The sequence below is a fragment of the Leptonychotes weddellii genome, chromosome 1 (genome assembly GCF_054177405.1).
Source record: "Leptonychotes weddellii isolate Sample4059 chromosome 1, ASM5417740v2, whole genome shotgun sequence".
Classification (NCBI taxonomy): Eukaryota; Metazoa; Chordata; class Mammalia; order Carnivora; family Phocidae; genus Leptonychotes; species Leptonychotes weddellii.
The window spans coordinates 177,253,379-177,274,148 of NC_138369.1; the positions used below are offsets into that span (position 1 = coordinate 177,253,379).

Sequence of the window (20,770 nt, forward strand, 5' to 3'; positions counted from 1 at the left end):
ACTCCAGGCAAAACACTGATCTGATTTCTATCACTATAGATTAGTTTTGACTGTTTTCAACTTCCTATGAGATGGTGCAGTATGTTCTTTTCTGTGCCTGGTTTCTTTCACTCAGCATATTATTTTTGAGATCTATCCATGTTTTTGAGCATGTCAGTACTTCATTCCTTTTTATTGTCAAGTGTTTTCTACTCTCCATGAGTTGTTGCAACTCAACTGAGCGTAAATGTATGAGTCTGTTTCTGGATTCTCTGTTCTGTTCCTCAACTGTTCTGAAACATATGTTCTGCTACTCCAAGTAATATGAAAATAAATAATTCGTATACTATCGAAATAAATTATTACTGAAACTCAACTCCAATCCTAAAAGAAATGGTTTGACTCAGTTAGTCAGTCAGTCACGAAAGATTAATATTATCAACACATCTTATTGTAGAGATGTCAAACGAAGCCATCAAAGAGGCCTTTCAGTGGTACCATTTTGCCTATTGTGTGAGATCCAAATACTCGAAAATATTGACATATACCCTAATTTGGGGATATTCCTTCCTTTTGCTTCCTCTTTCTCCATACATGTGCTTTACTGAAAATCCTCTACACAATGAACCCTGTCATGCCTTGATGCAGAAAGTGATCCATTAAATATTTATGATGATATCATGAAGCTTATACTTAACTTTTATCCAACTCCATTCAGGTAATAATGACTCTTATCTCCAAAAGTTGCTATAAAAATTCCTTAACATTTATGTGGTACTGGACCTTAGCATTATATGTTGATTTTACATTTTCCAACACACTATGCCCATTACAATCATGTCATTCTTCAACATGTCTCCCATGCATGTGTACACTTGTGACTTTTCATTTGGAGTGTTTTTCCCCCTACTATCCACAGGGCCTTAAATGGATTTCTTTTTCTTCTACAAAACATTCCTTAACAGTCCTACTTGGCAGTGACCATTCACTTGGTCTACTGAAACAAGCACTATGAAGAACACATGATGGACACTGTAAATATTTGTTGAAAGAATGAAAGAAATCAGTAAGCACATCAGTATGATAGAATTTCAACTTGGTAATGTTTTTCTCCCCAACTCTTAAGTTCTATGAGGACAATGATAATTTCCTGAACATAAGCATCTTTCTTATACATGAAAGGCTAATCTTCAGGGTTCAAACTGTATAATCATTCTAAAATGATTTTTTATGAGATCTCATTTTTAAAAATCATTCTGTGGTGATAATTTACAAAGAGTCCACTTTGAAGAGAAAGATGCTTGGTGAAAAAGTGTTAAGACAGTCTACTGGATGTGTGATCTGGGGTGAGCTCTAGATATTTGATGTCAGTCTATCAGTGACAGAGAACCATTGGAAGCTTTTAAACAGAGAAGCAGAGGATAGTTGTAGATTGAAAGAATGAAGGACTAAGAGAAGGAAGCATTTATAAGAGTATTATAAGATTTAGGATTATGGGGATTTAGGAATCATGCATGACACCACTACACCAGCAAAGCTGATGGTTTAGTTATGAGGATTTGGAAGAGGCAGTAGAGGATTTGGTAGAGGCAGTCTTGGGAAGAGAGACTAGAATGTACATATATTTAAAAATAGGCTTATTGACCAGTTGGATATAGGGCAGTGGAGTGGAGAGGGAATCCAGAATGGCTTAGTCTGTTCAGGTTCCTACAACAAAACACCATAGACTGGGTGGTTTATAAACCACAGGAATTTATTTCTCACCATTCTGGAGACTGAAAAGTCCAAGATTAATATGCTGGCATATTTGGTGTCTGGTGAGTTCCTGATACCTGGTTTATAGACAGGGCCTTCTTACTGTGTCCTCACATGGTGGGAAGGCAAGGGATCTCCCAATGGTCTCTTTTATAAGGGCACAGATCCTGATCATGAGCGCGCCATCCTCATGACCTAATCACCCCCGTAGGACCCACTTCCAAATGCCATCACGTTGAGGATGAGATTTGAACGTATGAATTTTGTGGGGACACAAATATTCAGTGCATAGCACAAGACAGCTTAGATTTTTTAAATTAAAATATTGATAATATTTTCAATGCTCCAGTTCCTCTCCATTTTATTTGTTTATCTAAAGATTTTATTTTTAAGTAATCTCTACACTCTATCAGGACTTGAACCCACAATCCCAAGATCGAAAGTGGCATGCTCCACTGACCGAGCCAGCCAGGCACCCCCAGTTCCTCTCCATTTTACTTTCCCCTGTCTTTTTTTTTTCTTCCTTAGAGTGTAAAGGAAGCCATAAGGCCAGAACAGTGGCTTCAGAATTTGTCTCCATTAGATAGTCTCTGACAAATAATAGACATAGTCACTGTATTACGTAGGCGTTTCAAAGTGCACTCTATTTTAGTAATGTTTCTATGTATAATCAAGTGACTTTAAATTCTGTACATAAGGAGGTGCCTCGTTAGCGCAGTAGGTAGCGCATCAGTCTCATAAATTCTGTACATAAGGACAGAAGACTTACTTGGCTGAAAATCAGGGAAATGACACCATTTTGAAGGGAGAACAAAGTAAAACATACAATGTGGGAAGGATAGGAAGGAAAACATAGAGGAAAGGCTGTTGGTAATATCTTAATGCTTTTGAGCTAATGCTATCTTCTGTCAGTGACTAGTATGCAGACATTATCTAACAATTGCTCTTAGTAAATAGCATTTCTGATGAGCCTGACATTCCACATTCCTTTTGGCTTCTCTGTACTTTATCATATTTTGCTACGATTGGAAAGCTGTTCAATCTGAAAGTAGCATATTCCCTATATGGCTTGGGTAGAGAAGTAAAAAGAGAAACAAGGAAGAGATGAAGTAAAAGAGATAAAATGGAAATAAAAAATGTCTCGCATTATCCTTATACAGTCATAATTGTAGTATGTGTTTGTAGCACTTAACATTCTTCACATGTCACTTTCTTATTTTACATTTATGGTAAGATTGAGAAAGCAACATCACCTCCCCCTCATTTTACAGATAAAGGAATTGAGTCCCTGAACATTTAGGTAATGTCTAGTATTTTATAATTTATGAGTGGCACATCCTTATCTTGACTTTTGGTTCTCTAACTCTTTACTCAGGTTTCTTATTCCAATGTGTTTTTTTGTTTGTTTGTTTTGGGTTTTTTTGATGGGGGTGGGGGGTGTAGCAGAAATAATTGGAGGATTAGCAGAGAAAGACACCTTCCTTTTCTAAGCCAGTTGTCTCTCCTGTACTCTATCTCATACATGTGAAATTCAGTATCAGTGGTGACAGCTCTCTGCAAAGTGAGTTTGGCCAAATTCCATTACCCTCAGACTCTGCATAATTTTCAGTAGGTATTAGTCACTGTAACTACTGTTTGCTCCACCATCTCTGACTATATGGTCTTGGATATGTGGTAGTTTACTACTTACATATCTGATTGGTCACTGAAGTGGTTTTACACACCTGATTCTTCTGATACATGAAAAGTGAAGAAGAGCTAGAGCAAGAACATAACAGTGTGTGCCTTTTGTCAGGACTTTAAAGAATGAAGTCATGATGGGAGGGCAGACCCATGAACTCCCCAGCTCCCTGGTTCCCCACCTGTTGCATTAGTGTGTCACTTCTACGACACCTTTTTGGGTCCCAGTCTGGCTTTGTCTTGTGCAGACGGAGCTCAGCTTTGCTCTGACTCAGCTGGCTGATGTTCTGACTTGGTTGGTTCCCGTTGTCTTAGAATTGCTGCCAACCTGCCTTTTCAGCAGTTTCCAGCTCCAGCAGCTCTTGGCTTCCTGCCTCCTGACCACTCACCTCTCCATTGCTACTTAATTTGCCTCTGTCTTCTGTTCTACCCCAGATTTCCCAAGCCATATGACATTCCCTGTCCAGCAGGGAGCAAGCCCAGGTGTTTTGGCTCCAAGTTTTGCCTCTTTTTTGAGTCACTTGAATCCTATCTTCTGAAATTGCTCTTGGGAAAAGGGCTAGTGGACAGTACTTACTTTTGTGCTTTTCATCTCCTCCCACATCTGATGTGCCCTGAATGAGGTATATGTCTTAGCTTAGAGTGAGGATCTACTTTCGGAAAGGCTGCAGCCTGGCCACCATCTTAACCTTCTGGGTTTGGGTTGGGGGGGCGGTTAGCTCCTCCTGGGGCTTGTGCTCATTATTTCTGGGGCTTGCTACTAAGTACTGAAAAACTCTACAAGGAAGTGTGAATTAGATTCAATCAATAATCCTGGTTGCTCTAGTGACTGACGATAGACAGCAGATCTGATTCCTACCCAGCTCTGAAGATATTATTTGAAGCTGAAGATCATGAATCCTCATCTAGAATACTTTTTCCATGCTAAAATAATAGAATACATGTGTATTAAAATTGCATGAAATTCTAGTTGTCCATCAAGTATCTGAAGAGACTCTCATGGGGGTTAGCAATCTCTTTCTCTTACTGACTTAACCCTTCCTGTAGCCATGTTCCAACAACGTTGAGGAATAGCTGATATCAATGTGGGGGAGAAGCAGAGTCTTGAACATTCGTACCACCTATGTCACAACAGATTTCAGCAGTAAATTAAAGCTGAAGGAGTCAAATATGAGAAATGTCAAGTTTAGGATGACAGGGCCATATCCCAATGTAGGTGAGCTTGGCTATATGTTGGGCTGGCATCTCCAACAATGCAAGCCAGTGGAAGAATAGAGAAGTCAGCACTGAGAGGAACCAGGGATGGTTGCAGAGGTGGATGTTTGCCTACATTATGATGCTCAGAGGGATAGGTTCATCTCAGCTTGACCTGGGCTGGCCTAGATTCTCTTTCAAGACTGAATGGGAGGTTTGGAATAGTGAGAGGAGAGCCCAGTTTTGGGGTCATTGTAGAAATGAAAGAAGTAGTGGAACTCACTATCAGGTGGGAAGTTGAACTGGTTCAAGAGAAGACTCTGGCTTTCATCAGGGAGTACAAATGGCAGGCACAACCCTTTCATGAGAATGGGGGAAGGGTATGGCAGGTTGTCAGGGCCATAGATAAGGGGTCAGGGGGTAGCAAGATTTCAGATCCAGTACATTTCTTGGTTGAGATAAAATCAGTAACTGAGTGGAACTGAATCTTCTGACTGAGGGTATTAATTCCTATGGGAGAGAGGAGCTATGGAGGATGTGCATTGGAGTGGCAGTAGTAGTATGGTAGTGACATAGGGTGACTAGCCTTCCTGGTTTGCACTGGCCTAGGAGATTTCTGGGACATGGGCCTTTTGAGTTGTAAGACTGAGACAGTCCTGTTTTAACTGCTGGTCACCCTATGAGGAAATAAATGTATTCGATAATCTTGGTCAAGTGCCTCAAGTATTGCTCAGGGTTAAATATGAAAAAAAAATAGTTCTTTATGTTTATACAAAATGTGAAATGTGGGCTTGGAAATAATTTTGGTGAGAAACTAATATTCACTTATTTTTGCTGACATATTTAATCATAGAACCTTAGAATTTCTGAATCAAGATGGAAATTAGATGTCATTTAAGCTCTCATTGTGAGAATGATAAAATTGAGAGCTAGGGAGATTCAATAAATAAGTCAAGTTTGGATAGTTAATTAAGGGCATACATTTTTTTGCATCCAAAGTCTTGACTTGGCCTCATTATTTTTTTTCTGCAGCACCTAAGGATTTTTCCTTTTTCATCTTGGCAAGAGGGTTTAGGGGAAGAGATCCTAAGAATTTTTCATCACAGGGGAAAAATAACCATTTTTTTGTATCTATATGAGATAATGGATGTTAACTGAACTTACTGTAATCACTTCACAACATATGAAAGTTAAGTTTTTATGCCATATACCTTAAACTTATACAGGGCTGTATGTCAATTATATCTCAGTAAAACTGGGGGTTGGGGGAGAGTCTTTACCATACATAGGCTGATAGGTCTTTTTTCAATTAGGTTCAGTCAGCCTTCTTCAGAAAGTTATAGCAAAATCTACTATAGAACTCTAAGAATATCAGGTTTTAATGTTTCTATAACAGTTATTACTATTATTACTAACAACATGACCACCATTACCACAATTACTGTAGTATGGGGAATATAAGACCATGTTTGTTTCAACCCCAATTTCTTAAGTGGGTTGAAATGAAGAGCACCATAAATTCAAGGACTCTAGAAGTACTTCTTGGCTACTAGATATCTCTTCATGGTCCCTACCGTAAATCTCTGAGATGGATGCTTAGCTCTGGGGTCAGTCAATTTATTCTTTCCTACATGTTGTCATTTTGGTTACTGCCTGGGCTATAAGTCATATTCGGGTCTTCCATCTCTGCAATAGGAAAAGAAATAGAATACTGCACAGTGACCAAAGCTTTGACCCCATAAACTGTTATAAGAAAATTCCATACCTGCAGAGTGAGTGAAAATGACAGCTCTTTACGCTTCAAAGTTGAAAGGAACAGATCGATTTCAACTGGAGGGTCAGCCTGTCATTTTTCATTCCATATATTGTCGGGTCCATCATGTCCAACATGCCCAGAGTAGCTCCTGGGGGGATTGTCTGCTACTGAGACTCACAAATAGAAGAATGTTTTGAACAAGTCCATGGATAAGATGTGTTCATACTTTAAAGGTGCTCCATCCAGGTGAGTTCTGGAGAAAAAAAAATAGTCCAGATTCTTCACCCCTTAAAATTTTCTCTAGAATATGACCCTTAAAATTATCCCTTGGTGTTTCACCAGGCCCCCTTCTAGGTTGGATTGAGAATAAATTTGATCTGGGTTAGGGGTTGAAAACATAGACTCATATTTTGGCTCTTGAACCTGTAAAATTACCAAATGCAGGTTAAGTAATTAAATATCCCCACCACCAATGTTGTTGTTTTTGTTAACATGACATCATGGATTTAATTTTGTTGAATAAGCTGATTTATTTGTCCAAACAGTGCCTTGACTATTGTGGAATTGAATAGATACTATTTTTGTGGGAAAAAAAAACTTCTCATTGTTTCCAGGGAAATTATGGATTTTTGGAATGGTGAAGAAAGAAAATGGATGTTACTAGAAGCCCAGAAATGACATATCTGGGATGGAAAATGTATTCCTCCATAGTGGCATCAAATCAGGGGAAGGGAAATTGATGTTTCTGAATTAAATGTTTCATCCCTAGAATTCCAGGAAGTATTTTCTAAACCACCCCCAGAAACTTACTTTAGTATTGCAAATCTCCAGGTAGTTCTAAAATGTCCCTTGTTGACCAGTAGGCAATTTCTAATGAAGAGTTTTTAAATTTGGCTAATGTCACCTCTATCATGCTCTTACATAAGCACCAAGTTTAATGTTATATAAGTGGTAATAACCAAGAGTTTCAGGCTTCAGTAAAGTGTTAAGCTTAAAATAGTCACTTTTTTTTTTCTGGTATAAAAGACCTTGCATGTACTTGTTGGACAATTAAAAATTAGCTTCATGAGAAGATCAAATTTAGATGGTTAATAAACGCACACTGGAACTGGGAGATTGCTTTCTCAGAGTAAGAGTTTTTCCCTGTAATATATTGTTTTCAATAAAGAATCAGTCCCTACATTAACTATTCCAATATTCATTACAAAGGAAAACATAATAAAACATATCTTGTCGGATTAAGAAGCTCTTGAATCAACCTTTGGAAGACAAAGTGGAGTTTCTGAATAAACAGATTATATTATGTAGGGCAATGCCAATAGGCAATCTTAATTATGCTTTCTTCCAGCATGTGATAGTATTTCCTATGAATTATTATGGACAAAAACCTGGGACAGCCAACAATAGTTTAATTTTTAGAGTAGCTGAGATGTGCAGTGGCTCTTTTGCTTTTCTATTGTGCTTAAGAATGTCTAGTTTCATCATTTTCTTTAATTTGATTTAACTCATATTTGATTTTGTAATTTTATCAAGAATAAATCCCTATCTAATTAGTAAAACACAGAAGGAAAGTAGGGAGAACACACCCCATGGTTTAGGCACATGCAAATGAGCAGTATCTTCTTTTTGTGCACACAATGGAGGTTGAAAACCCATACATATTTTCCTGTGCTGATACACTTTGTGAGAAAAGCAAGCCAAAACCATCTTCTCTTCCATTTTTCCATGGATAAACATTTTACCCATGTTTTATGCACAAAAAGATTCCTGAAAGTTTTCATTGTTTAGCTACATTATATGAATAGAAAATTACATTCACTAAGGTTAGACTGGTTATTCAAAATGTCATTGAGTAATTTTCCTGTAAAACAGATTTTCATTTCTCATGCTTGCTTAAAACATGGGAGAAACCATCAGTAAAATTAGCTCCTGTGTTTATAACAGACTTAATGGCGGTTTCTATATTTTGTGATATGGAAGTTTGTTTTGTAGCCAAAGTTTGATATAACATTGGGAAGCACTTGGAGCCATTTTGAGAAGTCTACCCAAATCAAGGAATTCCTCTGAAATGATCTCACAGAATTTGTCTGGATTCACCTGAGTGTGCTTCTAGACCAAGGCTTCTGCTTAAATATCACAGGAAAGCAAAATGCCTTTGTCAATTAGTTTAGTAGTCTGATGTATGATGCACACCATTCTACTACTTTTGATATATAATCAATTCGAGGTCACCAGAAATAGTTTCTAACCAACAGTTTAATTCCAACATTTCCGACATGTACTGTCGAAAATGTGACCAAGATAATGTGAGGCTTGCTTTCTGAACTTCTAATGCTATTTCCTCTATAAAAAGCATCTTTATGGGAAGATAATCTGTGACAAGCTTGACTTTTTAAGGTAATTTCTCAAAATGACAACTTTGCCGTATTTAATTTATTTTCACCCCCAGTCTATATGACAGGAATCAGCCTGACTATTAGGTGTTCTCACATCAAATAAGATGTCCCAACATTCACATGGTTCAAAATTCAAAAGGCATAAAGGAATATTCATTGAAAATTCTCTCTCCACCCCTGTCAGCCACCCAGCTTCATTTCCTGGAGATAACAATGTCACCAATTCCTTGGGTATCCTTCCAGAGAGGTTCTGTTCTGCATACATAAACATATACATCTATAGATATAAATATATTATATGCTGGGTATCCTCTAATGAGCTATGCGGAATGTACCTCAGAGTTGCCTGACTTTCTATGTGGTGTTAACTTCCTCGTACTTCCAAACTGTGCATGCATCAGAATGTCTGAGTGGTTTCCTCAGGTGTGCCAGGCAGTAACAGCAGAGAAACCCTGGGACAGGAAGTGGTGGGTCGGTGGTACAGTGAGAAGAGGTGCCGTGAAGCTACACTTGTGTTGAGGTGGGTCTTGAGTGACAGCTTGCAGTAAAAAGCTGAAGCAAGGGGCACCTGGGTGGCTCAGTCGGTTGAACGCCTAACTCTTGATTTTGGCTCAGGTCATGATCTCAGGGTCATGGGATCGAGCCCTGTGTCGGGCCCCACACTCGTCACAGAGTCTGCTTGAGATTCTCTCTCTCCCTCTGTCCCAAACCCTGCTCATGCTCTCTCCTCTCTCTCTAAACAAATAAATAAATAAAATCTTAAAAAACAAAAAAATTGAGCCAAGAGGACATGAGAAAAGGCACAAGAGATGCCCAGTACACAGGACATTCTGGTGTGAGTATGCGTAGCCAGCCCATCAAAGTTAAAGAGAGGGCAGGAAGCAGTTGTTGATACTGAGATTATAGCACAGACTCAGGTTTAATAAACTATAAGTCTAGAAAGAGACTCATCTTGAGAATTTTCACTCCAGGAACTGGCTTTTCCTACTAGGCTTTCCTAGTAGGCTTTTACTTTACTTTTCTTTTTTCTTTTCTTTTCCTTTCCTTTTTTTTGGTAAAATATATGTAACATAACACTTACCATTTTAACCATGTTTTAGTGTACAATTCATTAGCATTAAGTACATTTATATTGTGCAACCTAGTAGGCTTTTTAGAAGTGGTGCATGGTAGAAATTTTCAAATTTTTGCTTATCTTGAAAGTTGCTGTTTTATGCCTATTTTTTTCACTTGGATCCTTGATATATTGAAAAATGTATGACTTTGAAGTCTTTCTGTGAATTCACCTTCTGCAGATCCCATGCCACGGAGATCATTAAAAGAATAGTGTTATGTCTGGAATTCTAGAACTCCATAAATGGCTGAAAAATTCCAGGGGCAAAAATAATTTAAAATGGCTGTTATTTTACTTACTGTTTTGAGAAATGCCACTTATTGAATTATCTAGACATGCGTTATTGATGCTGTTTATAAGTATGGGCAAACATCAAATTGTGCAAAGATCTTTCTCCTAAGCCGGAAGAGGGATGGTTGTTGATTCATGAGAGGCATTGTCCTTGGATAAACTATGAAGTATCACATCAACTTCAGATTGTGTTGATGACAACTGGTAGAGATAGGATGTGTCTTCTGATTATATAATCCTTAGGAAGCAATATATCTTTCTGCATTTTAGTGGGTTTGTGCACTGGCTGGCATAGACATGATTTTTCCCCTTTAAGTCCACAATTCCTTAAAACATGCCTTGGAAGGGGCACCTGGATGGCTCAGTCAGTTGAACGTCTGACTTGGTTTTGGCTCAGGTCATGATCTCGGTGTCCTGAGATGGAGCCCTTTGTCTGGCTCTGCACTCAGTGGGGAGTCTGCTTGAGATTCTCTCTCTCCCTCTCCCTGCCCCCCCCCCCACTCTCACACACACACACGCTCGCTCTCTCTAATAAATAAATAAAATCTTAAAAAAAACATGTCTTGGAAAAATACTTAGATAGTTTTCAATAATTGGTTATTTCTAATGGCACAAGTATTAAATACTAGAGTACTAAATCCTAAGAACATGAAGCATATTCCTCTCAAGAAGCATTTGAGCCTTCCTTCCTCTAGGATGGATGAAGCTTCTCTCTAATGGTGCCACACTACACATTTGTAAACTCCAACTTCAGCAACATCAGGGCTGCGATAGTTGGCAGACATATGCACACAATCATACATTCACACAAACCACTGGTCAAGGATCTTGACAGAAAATATTTGTCAATATCTTTTCTAATTAAAATAAGGCAAATCAGAGTCACCCTCCAACTTGCATACACAAGAATTTATAAGAATTGGGGTCAATGCTGCTGGTTGCTGTCTTCCTGTGTTTAGGCTACTGTAACAAATACCATAGATTGAATGGCTTGTAAACAACAGAAATTCATTTCTCACAGTTCTGGATGCTGGGGAGTCCGAAATCAAGGCATTGGCACATTTGGTGCTTGGTGAGAACTTGCTTCCTGGTTCATAGACAGCTGTCTTTTCGCTGTGTCCTCACTCGTTGAAAGGCGCAAGGGAGCTAGCTTTCTGGGGTTTCTTCTAGAAGAGCACTAATCCCATTCCTGAGATCTCATTTCTCATGACCTGATTACCTCCCAAAGGCCCCACCTCCCAAAGACCCCACCTCCAAATATCATCACACTGGGGATTAGGTTTTAACATAGGAGTTTTGGGGGCACACAAACATTCATTCTATGGTAGTTCTTAAAGCATTTTGTCTTGGGAAATGTATATATGACAAAATTTTAATCATCTCATGGTTATGTTAATAGTTTAATCGGAGCTCTTTGAGGAAATAACTTGCTGTCATTTTTTTCTGAACACACGGCCTTTCTTAAAGAATCTGTGGTTGGTATTTTTGACTTTGCAAATGGAACATAAGTAAATTGTACAATGCCTTTGGTATGACGAACTGATCTGAGGATGTTACTGTGTCTGAGGTTTCCTGTTTTATCAAAGAGCAAGAGAAATATGCTTCACATTATGAGGAGCACAGATATTAGCGGCTTTGAAGTTATTTCCGTGTTATGTCCTGTTGGATTATTTCGACCATTGAAATATCAATTAATCCTGTAAAAGAATATTATTAGAAGACTTTATTATAACTTTTATGCAATGTTCAAGGCAGTATTTCTCAGCTTGGGCACTATTGCCATTTGGGGCCAGATAATTCTTCCATTTTTTTTTTTCAATTGAGATATAGTTGATCAGGTTACTCTTTATTGTGGAGGCTGTAGGATGTTTAGCAGCATTCCTGCTCTCTAACCTCTAGATACTGGTAGCTCCAAAAATGTCTCCAAGTGTTGCCAAATGTCCCTGTAATTGGAAGTCGTGGGGGGGATGCTCACATTTTAGAATCACTGGCTTAAAGGAATCCCGATTTAGGCATGGTTTCTAGAGCTAGTTTCCCTCTCTCTCTCTCTCTCTTAAAGATTTATTTATTTCTTTTGGAGAGAGAGAGCAAGTGAGAGAGAGAGTGCAAACAGGGGGAGGGGCAGAGGGAGAGGAAGAAAGAGAGAGAATCTCAAGCAGACTCTCTGCTGAGCAAGGATCCCGACCAGGGGCTCGATCTCACAACCCTGAGATCATGACCTGATCCAAAATCAAGAGTCAGATGCTTAACTGACTGAGCCACCCAGGCACTAGAGCTAGTCTTGATGCCAGGTGCATAAATCAAAGATGTGTAGGGCTGTAGCATTGTTAAAATCTGGAAATAATTTTATACCAGTTGCTAAATGGTTCTTTTCTGAGTCCTCCAAATTCTACTTCTACTCTGCTCTGTCTCCTCCACATAACCCATTTCCCACGTCTCCACTAGGCAGAAACTCAAAGATTAAAACCGGCATAATAAGGGGACTCCAGGATCTGCCTTATCGATTGTTAATTTTATTATTTATCTATTATTATTTACCAATTTTATTTTTTATATTTATTTTGTTGTCACTCCTTTACACAACTTAGAAGCAGCTGGGCTTACCATACCTCTCCATTCACAGTTGAGTCCTAGAACAGAAAACCAGATTGCTGCCTTTAGTTTGTTGTCTTGATAGACAAATACTACACATTTCCCTGTTATACACATCAACCCTCTTCAGAAATGACTGAGCTCTCCTTACCCCTGATCTCATGTTAAACCACATTCTGTCTGGAGTTTAGTTTTAAGATGGGTTTGTTTGGAAAATTAATGGGAAAATATCCAGAGAGAAATTGCTATGCAAACTTACAATGCAGAAATAGTTTCAGCTGAGATGATAAAAAAGCTCTGTCAACTTGCACAGGATAGAGTCAATGGTAGACAGGGCTTGGAATCCATCTGCATGTATGTAAGTCACTCATTGACAAACTGCTCATGCATCTCCACAGAGTTAGAGACACTGACAAACGTATTTATTCAGTAGTTACCATGGCTCTCAGCCTACACTCTTGTCTGCAAGGTTATTGAGGATTTCAGTAGTTTCTTGTGGACTCCTTGGATTTCAGAGAATTGTTTGAATATGGAAAAAAAAATCCACTTCTGCTTATGCTTTACATTAAGAATTACTGACCAATTTTCTGAAACTCTGAAAATTAAAAATCTCCTTAAAATATGTGAAAACCAGTATTTTATATTAGTTTCTCTCTAGTTAGAATTTTAAATAACTATTTTTCCTGATTATAAAAATGGACCATTTATCCCCAAAAAGCAATAAAAAAAAGAAATAATAGTACTCTTTCATCTAACGTCCCAGAGATAACAATTTCTTGTATGTATTCTTTGAGATTTTATATACAGATAATATTTTTGTTAAAGCAAAATGGGAGCATGCTCTAAATCCCCCTTTTTCTGCTTAATATAATATGGACATAAAATAGTTTTGCATGATTCATCTGTGGTAATTGTAGACTATCTCATTGTATGGATGATCAATATGCATTATCCTTATGGATAATTACACTGGTTTTATTTTTGTTGTATTCAACATTGGAATTATGACTCTCATGCATACATCTTTGCGTATTTGTTTTCTTTCTTTTAGATCATTTCCTTAAAGTGAAAACATAAAGTCAAAAGATATGCACATTTTGCATTTTGGTGTATGTTGTCAAACTGCTCTTCAGGAAGATCTGCCCAATTTCCATTCTAATAGGGCATGAGTGTCCCCGTAACCCTTTCCTGGACACACATCTTTGGAAATCAGTTTTTTAATACATGAAGAAACCCACCAAAATTTTGAATTCGTGAATTGGTTTAGGTTGACTCTGGAAGTTTGCGATTGTGTTTCCTTGAGTGATGATCATAAAATTGAACATCTTCCCAAGGGAAATCAGGTTAACCTACATTAGGAGGCTTTAGGGAGTCCAGAGAGAGATGAAAGTGAATTATATGTCTGGTTATTGAGAAATAAGACCGTATCAATAAACCTTATGAAAGTAGTGTCAGCTGTGTAACTGAGCTGACTTTGGTTTAAATTTCTCCCTTAGAAATTCTGATCAGGAGCAGTGATGGTACTTAAGGACTTGCATTATTTTTATCACATTCAGTGACAAAGAAAAACCTCAGCCTCACTTTCTAGTGCTTCTTCTAATGGAGCTATTTTTGAGTCCCTTTTCTCCGATTGCTTTTGAGAGGCCAGAGCCCAAGTGCAACACAGTTTGGGTCTGGGTTTGATGTGAGATGGTTTCCAGAAATCAGGTCAGTAGCTCTCATTTAAAAGATAATGACTCCAGCCAGGCTTAGAGCCCTCTCCTCTGGCAGAATGAGACCCAGCCTAGGGCTGGATCTGGGCTGAAAGACAGCAAATAACACACTGGACTTTAAATTTTTTTTTTTTTTTGGTCTCAGGCAGCTCCTGTGAGAGCGTCTATCCTGTATGATTTTCTCTCCTTCCGCCCCCTTCCCCAGCTCTCCTGCAAATCCTAAAGGACAAAGCCAATTTGCTTTCAGAACTTGCCTTATGAGTGGACTCCTTGTAACTTTTGGAGGAGAGGGGGTAGTGGGGTAAGGGACCTAAATGTACTGAATACATACAATATTCTAGCCTCATAGGGGACTTTTTTCATTTCCATGACAACAACATGAGATAATATGTTAGTCAGAATTCTTCAGAAAACAGAACCATGGTAAATGTGTGTGTGTGTGTGTGTTTGTGTATGTGTGTTTAGAGAGAGAGAGAGATTTTATTTTAAGGAATTAATTCATGTAATTTTGGGGGCTGGCAAGCCCCAGATGTGTAATGCAGACCAGTGGGCTGAAAACTCAGGCAAGGTTTCTATGTTGCGGTCTTGAGGCACAATTGCTTCCTCCTTGGGAAACTTCAGTCTTCGTTCTTACGACTATCCATAATTTGGAGTGTAATCTATTTTACTTAAGTTAGCTGATTGCAATCGTTAATCATATCCGCAGATGCCTTCACAGCAACATCTAGACTAGTGTTTGTCCAAACGACTAGGCACCGTAGCTGAGGCAAGTTGGCATATAGATTAACCATCACAGATAGTTCTTAGAAGTTTGCACAAAGCTATAGTCCATACTAAATGACTTACCATTTACAGATGAGGAAACCAAGGCTCACAGAAATTAGGTCACTTCAACAAAGTCCTACAGCTTGTAAGCAGTGGAACTGGGACTTCAGTCTCACTCTGACTAACTCCCAAGTCCAGTGTGTTCACTGTGAGTGCACCCACCCCCACACACTCTCACATGCATTCACATTGATGCACACACCCACATATTCGTACTCATGCAGCACACTCAGTCACATGCACGCACCCCTTGTGCCCCCACACATGAACCTCTCTTACTTTTTTAGCCTGAACTCTGAAAATCCAGGTCATAGAAAAAGGGAAACTAACCCAGATCAGCTTTCATAATCATTGCTATCTAAAGGGGGAAGATGCACCATAGGGTGGGGATAAATTGAATCAGAAAGGAAGGCAACTGTCACACTAACAAACTAAAACTTTATGATTTTTTTCAGGCTATTTTTTAGGAAATATCCCACTATGGTTAGACAAGTGAAAATTGTTCAGGGATCTGTAGTTGAAGCTGAATCTTCTATGCACAGAGCTTAAGAGGAAAGTTAACAACCCTGTCAATTGTTTGAAATATTCTAAAATATGTATTTGGAAGCAGTGGTCTACATGTTTCTGGAGCATTTTAGAATTTTTTAGACTCCTTTCTCACCCCTTCCCTCTTTTCAGGGCAATTAGGATATTCTATTTTTTTTTTTTCAGCTACATCTGAGGGTATTGAGTGTTTTGATAATTTCAATATTGGATTCAATTCATTTTCATTCTGTATGTATTGAAGAGTTGTGTGTTCCTTTATGCCACTCAGAAATGTGAAATGTGAAATTTAAAAAGTTAGAAATCAAATGGCATTACTTCATTAGAATATAATCTTTCAACCCCTAAATCATGTTTTGGCTCTGAGTTAGGAGGTGGCATTGTTATTTCAGAAAAAAGAAGTTTGCAGAAATAGCAGTTTTTTGGAAAATGTCCATATTTTTCTTTTTTCCTTTGACTCATTTTATGAGGATAGCTTTGAGAGAAAGCCGGAAAATGCTATGAACTATTGACCCAAGGAAAATGCTGATCTTATAATGAAAAACAGTGTAGCTATTTTCAAATTGGAGATTCTCCTTTGAATGGTTTAGGCAGGTGAGCAATTAAAATCTGGTAATTCACATAGGAGACATTTGGCTGGTTTATAAATTTTATTTAGTAATTGACTAATTTGGGGCAAACAGTGATTTATATTCATAAATGTGAGATGAATTCTCTAGATTTTGACATTACCTCCACATCCATCTGCTTTGAATGCTTAAATGAGCATCAGACACATACACACCAAATTACTCATCATTGGAAATGTAGAGACTATTGAAAAGTTATAGCAATAAACTAGAAATTTCTACTTTGGACGTGCACACACTCCTTAAATTCATTTTAAAGGCGAAGGATAGTAAGATAATATTTTCCATTTTTACTTTCTATCTTCCCAAAGGCATGCACAAAGAATATTAAATATATACCACAAATTACAATACCTTTAGGAAGTGAAAGTTCCCATGCTGCATGTCAGTCTGACAGAAAGCTAGTAAAACATTACATAAGAACATTCACAAGAACCAAGGACCTTACCAGTCCTCATATACTTTTAGTTATCACAGTCCTTCTTGTCTCTAGTCACAGCCATAAAATGGATAGACTCAACTGTGTATTTTTGTGTAGTGTCATAGAGATTATAAACATTCAGAAGTGTAGACAGAACCACACATTGAACCTGATTCTCCAGTCCAGGAAACAATAAATAGGGTGGTAGAACATTTCAGAGAGAAGATCTAAAGACTTTTAAAAATGAAAATGAATGCTGGAGACCTAATTTTATGTTGTGAAATTTTATTTCTTGGTGTGCCTCTGGGAGGCTGGCTAAGAAAGGCTGGGCAGAACTTGACCAGTATTCTCCAGGCATACCGTAGGGGGATATTTAGAAGTAAAAAACAAAACAAAAAAACTTCAGGGAACCATAAATCCTCACTTGGAAGTCCTCCTAATTTTATTCCAGTGCCACTTCTCTGCAAACCCCTCCTCACTGCTACCCAACACCCCAACTATGCCCCAGTCCCCTCAAGATCCATGGTGGTGACCCAATTTCCAGAATTTTCTTTTTCATCTATAGTCTGAAAATATCCATTAGGGATGTGCTAGATGGAGCTCTGTGCTGATAAATTAATGCATGTTATGATGGGACAGATAACCAGGCTTAATTTGATATGGTCTCAGGCTGCATATTTACCTTAACCCATATATCTCTTTTTCACAGCTTTCCCTCACACTCCACCACCAAGTCCCCTGTGAGGATAAAAATGCAGTTATATAGATGAAAGCACATTGAAATTTGAAAAGCAATATACAAGTATTAAATATTACAGCAAAAGGATATATATATTACACAATTTAAATATTTGAATTAAACACATAGTAACACCATATATATATAGTGTAGTAATATATATATATATATGCCTTTCAGTGACTTCCTATTTCACTCAGAATGAAATCCAGAATTCTTACCATGGCGTAAAGCCTTTGCCTAAACTGTTCCGTTACTCATGTGACCTAATCCCCCTTTGCTCACTCTGCTCCAGCCACAATGGGCTCCTTGCTCTTCATCAAATAGGTCCTGTGTTCTCCCTTCTCAGGCTCTTAGCTTTTGCTCCTCCCTCTCCCCAGTACACTCTTGCCCTAGATATTTGCCAGCCTCCCTCCCTCATCAAGAGATTTTCTGCTTAAATGGCACTGAATCAAGAGCCCCAGATCTTCCTATCAAAAACACGGACTTTTGTTCCCCAGCTCCTTTTACCTTGCTTATCTTCTACAGAGCATTTCCACAGTCAGTGCTCTATTTATTATTTTTATTTTCTGTCCTTATCCTTCCATTAGAATGAAGCTCCAGAGAGTTCTTGTTCCCTGGTAAAGCCCCAGCACCTCCGATCCTGACTGACACACAGGACGTGTGCAATGTCTGTTGAATGAATGAGGGAATATTAATTAGTAAAGGTAGCCCCAGGGAGCACTACTCTTCCCTCCTTGTTTATTGACCTGATGATTTGTACTTTATTTTCTTGGAGCAGTTTTAGGTTTGCCGCAAAATGAAGGGGAAGGTAGAGAGATGTTTCATATACCCTCTGCCCTGACTTTTGTCTCTTCCACTAGCAAAATCTTATACCACAGCAGTACGGTGGTTGCACTTGGTGAACCTACGTTGACATTTCATCATCACCCAGAGTTCATAGGTCACATTAGGACTCACTCTTGTTGCTGTACAGTCTATGGGTTTGGACAAATGTATACTGACATGGATCCACCGTTATAGGAACAGACAGAGCAGTTTCACTGCCCTAACAGGCCTCTGTGCTTCACCTATTCATCTCTCCCTCCTTCCTGACCTCTGGTAACTACCGATTGTTTTATTATTTCCATAGTTTTGCCTTTCCCATAATGTCATATGGTTGGAATCATACATCATGTAGCCTTTTCAGATTGGCTTCTAGAAAGGGCTTTTCCAACTATAAAGTACTGAGCCTTGCTAAAACTAACCAACAAGAAAACGAACCGTAGATATATATAACCAATAAGGTTTCACAAAACTGAATGAAAACGGCCAACGTTAAGTCACATTAAAACAGTACAAAAGGAAACCTCTTGGGTTTAGAAGACAATTGTTCTTAAGGAAGAATTTTTGGATGACATGAGCTATGAGTCTAACTTTAGCTAAAGCGCACTTTGTTGAATTTTGTCTTTTAGTGGTCCTGTCAGCCTTATGTGTCGACGAAGATCCTCTGTAACTTCCCCTGTGTTAACTGGTATGAGCCCCAGGCCTGCAGCTTCCTCTGTGTACACTCAACTCAGCTGAGCCACTTCACCTTCTACGATTTTAGCATTCCTACCTTTGAAATAACACATTCAAGCTTAATGACCTCTAAGGGTTGCTCCTTGGACTGATGTGACTTGACAGTTGCATTTGATAAATTCCTACAATTAAATTTAATAAATTAGTTTTGTAGTGACTGGTATTTTTTTTCTGGCACAGAACGTAGAGATTACTGTAATCTCTATAAGTCAAGGTACCAGGCCTATTTGCTTATTGCTTATTATTGCTTATTGCTTATTATTCAGGCGTCATTGCTATCAACTCAAAATTTAGTGTTTGACACAAAATAGGTCCTCAATAAAAATTTGTTGATTGAATAAATGCCTGAATGCATGAATAAGTGAATGAAAGTGATTCTAAAGTGGGTGTCTACAAATGTACCAGGTTTACTTTTTAGTAACCTGATGGACTTTTCTGTTTTGTTCTCCTTAGTATTAAGTAGAAATATTGCCTTTACTATTTTAACTTTAATGCTATCTCATAGTTTTAGGGCCTGATTACTTAAATCCATGCTCCAGACATGTAAAAGCCAATGTTTTTATTTCCAAAGACATACTTCAAGCCTGGTGACATGAAAACAGTGCCGCCTGATTGGATTTTCCCCTAAAGAATGGAGACCATAAAAAGGACTTATGTTCAGTATGTTATTCATACTCCCAACAACTTGTACATTCACAGGTTATCACTCGCCTCTTCACCAACAGTAAAATGAAGCTCTGCTTTGAATAGAATACAGGTTGCTGTCAGGTGAAAATATATCCTAGCTTGAACAATGGATATTTGCATCCATCCCCTTGGGGGCAGCCACATGTGGCCATTACTTGGGTGAAACATGGCTATCAAAGCAAAATTGCAGTGAGGGAAGCTAAAACACTTCTTGAGATGTTTTTGCTGTGTAACCACCAGTCTCTGGAGTTAGGAGAAGAGAATAGAGGCAGAACATTTATTAATACTCCTTTGTTCCTCAGACCAGCCAGTCAGCTGAGCACTTCATTGCCGATGGCGTGTGTTAGGGTCATTAACTATCGGAAACATTCAAAATTAATGATAACTTCATGTCATCATGGATTTGTATCTTTTGGGTGACTCTGAGTACCTGAGGAAGGAAAATCTTGGAGAAAATTTTGGCTCCTGCAACATTTGGGAGCAGGGCAATTCTTTGTTTTACATGATTGCCATTTGTGCTGTACTAAATGCCAGGAGCATCTCTTTAGAGATAGTGTCACCCAAAATGCTACCACATTGTTCCAAGGACTCCCTGGTTCTTGGTGGTAGGGTGGTGGTACCACTTCTCATGGTGAATCATGCCCATTAGGGAGGGCTGTATAGAAAAGGAGCAGAGAGGGAGGAAGATATTTTCTTGAGATGATCACTTTGAATTTAAGAGCTTTGGGCTTAAATCTAACTTTTATTATGGCATTTGGACAACTACATCCTATACCCTAGTTTGTAGTTCTGTAAAACATTCACTAATGAATTCAACATATACTTTTACTGACTGCCTGTATTGCCCCAGACATTTTACTGGGTGTTGGGTATAGAGTTATGCATTAAACTATGCAT

General features: G+C 38.4%; 1 protein-coding gene and 2 long non-coding RNA genes across 5 annotated transcripts in view; 1 reads left to right on the forward strand and 2 right to left on the reverse strand.

Moving 5' to 3' along the window:
* LOC115942859 (uncharacterized) overlaps positions 1-20,770 on the forward strand; it is a 230,713-nt gene that overhangs the window by 187,372 nt on the left and 22,571 nt on the right. For all 3 annotated transcript variants that reach the window (XR_014139821.1, XR_014139822.1, XR_014139820.1), the window contains exon 3: positions 19,081-19,139. This is a non-coding gene — a long non-coding RNA (uncharacterized LOC115942859). The remainder of the gene's footprint in view (positions 1-19,080; positions 19,140-20,770) is intronic.
* Positions 1-20,770, reverse strand: part of CYYR1 (cysteine and tyrosine rich 1) — a 183,347-nt gene that overhangs the window by 48,802 nt on the left and 113,775 nt on the right. The gene's annotated exons all lie outside the window — the stretch shown is intronic.
* LOC145716871 (uncharacterized) lies at positions 158-19,095 on the reverse strand. The gene is made up of 3 exons (XR_014139828.1): positions 18,137-19,095; positions 17,570-17,625; positions 158-6,617 (listed from the first exon to the last, which is right to left on the reverse strand). It is a non-coding gene; the product is annotated as an uncharacterized LOC145716871 (long non-coding RNA).